Genomic DNA, 2,112 nt, shown 5'->3' with positions numbered 1-2,112 from the left:
AGTGAAATAGACTTCTTGTGGAACCTTTGTAGTATATAGGAACTTAGGTGGAATTATGACCTGCATCCAGAACCTTCTAAGGTGGAACATTCCCACTGGACAGGACAAGCAGCCAGTCTGGAGCAGCTGGAGAAACAGAAGATATTTCTTGAAAGAAAGACCAAGAGGAAAAATCAAAAACAAAAATGGCAGTCTAATTGGGTACTAAAGGAAGAAGCAGGTTGTTCACCGGGAAGCCATCAAGGCAAGCAGTCAAGTCCCTTCAGGACAAACCCCCCTTCAAGATTGGAACTCATTGGGAACACACAAGCAGGCACATAAGCTTACTGGTGACCACATTGGTCTACTGGTGAGTGGAAATGGGGGAAAGGCTACAATGAAGATATGGGCTGATTTGACCACATCCCACAGACTTCCATCAACCTGGAGATGAACGAGAGAAGAGGAAGGGCCAATTGATTTGAAGTGGTGAAATCTGGTGTCTCCCATGGACAAGATCATAACCACGGCAGGCTGGAGCTGAGAGTAAAGCATCCAGCTGATATGAAATAAGCGAGATGCACAAGAATGTCCAAACTTGCAGATAGTACCCATTTGACCTAACTTCAATGGTTTGATGATCTGAACTCGACAAAAGGAAGATTGGAAAAATTGGTAAAGGAAGCAAATGTATATTGCTACAATTTGATGAACTTGACCTATACTTATGGATATTGTAACTCAAAATACCAACTGAGAGGGAAGAAGTCTTCAAATCAAAGATCAATCCTATCCCCTCTATACACAGAGTTGATAGGGACAGGCACCTTAGACATTAGCTACCTAAAATGAGGGCTTTAAAGGCACAGCTCACAAGCCACCACTCGTCTGTCAGTTTATTGTACTATAGTGGCTTGTGAGTTGCTGTGATTCTGGAAGCAATGACACTGATATTTTAAATACCAGCAGGGTCTCCCATGGTGGACAAGTTTCAGATGAGCTTCCAGACAGACAATGAAAAAGGAGTGACAACTACTTCTGAATATTTAGTCATGGAAAACCTTATGAATATCAGAGAAACTCTGTCCGATATAGTGCCAGAAAATGAGCCCCTCAGGTTGGAAGTCACTCAAAATGCAACTGGGGTATAGCTGCCTTCTCAAAGTAGAGTTGACCGTGCTGACACAACTGGAGTAAAGCCCATGGGAGTAAAGCCCTCGGACCTTCATTTGCTGGTGGGGCATAACTCAAAATGAAGAGAAACTGCTGTTGTTACTGTTGTTAGGTGCCATGAAGTTGGTACTGACTCATAAGGACCTTATGCACAGCTGAACGAAACACTGCCCGCTCCTGGGTCAACCTCACTACTGTTGCCATGCTTGAACCCATCAATGCTGCCACATGGCCAATCCATGTCATTGCAGTTCTTCCTCTTTTTCTCTGAGCCTCCACCTTATCAAACATGATGTCCTTTTCCAGCGACTAGTCCCACCTGACAATATTTCTAAAGTATGAGAGATGAAGTTTGGCTATTTTGGCCTCCAAGGAACATTCTGGCTGTACTTCTTCCAAAACGGATCTATTGGTTCTTTTGGCAGCCCATGGCACTTTCAATATTCTCCTCCAACACCATAACACCATAAATGCATCAATTCTTGTACGGTCTTCCTTATTCACTGTCCAGCTTTCGCATGCATATAAGATTATTGAAAATACCATGGCTTAGATCAGGTGCACCATAGTCCTCAAGCTGACATCTTTGCTCTTCAACACTTTCAAAAGTTCTTGTGCAGCATATTTGCCTAATGCAATACGTCATTGGATTTCTTAACTGCTGCTTCCGTGAGTGTTGGTAGTTGATCCAAGAAGAATGAAGTCCTTGACTACTTCAATCTTTTCTCTATTGATAAGAATGTTGTTTATTGGTAGAGTGGTGAAGATATTTGTTTTCATTACATTGAGATGTAATCCATACCGAAGGCTGTGCTCTTTGATCTTCATCAGTAAAGAAGATGAAGTAAAAGTCCTCTTCACTTTTAGCAAGCAAGGTTGTATCATCTGCATATTTCAGGTTGCTAATGAGTCTTCCTCCAATCCTGATGCCATGTTTTTCTTCATAAAACTCAGATTCTC

General features: G+C 42.2%; 1 protein-coding gene across 1 annotated transcript in view; it reads right to left on the bottom strand.

Annotated features, from left to right (window-relative positions):
* LOC102824683 overlaps positions 1-2,112 on the bottom strand; it is a 33,920-nt gene that overhangs the window by 19,632 nt on the left and 12,176 nt on the right. The window lies entirely within an intron of this gene.

This window comes from Chrysochloris asiatica, unplaced genomic scaffold (assembly GCF_000296735.1).
Source record: "Chrysochloris asiatica unplaced genomic scaffold, ChrAsi1.0 scaffold00304, whole genome shotgun sequence".
NCBI classification, from domain to species: Eukaryota; Metazoa; Chordata; class Mammalia; order Afrosoricida; family Chrysochloridae; genus Chrysochloris; species Chrysochloris asiatica.
The sequence above is the reverse complement of the archived record's forward strand: the minus strand, read 5'-3'. Positions and strand labels throughout refer to the sequence as shown.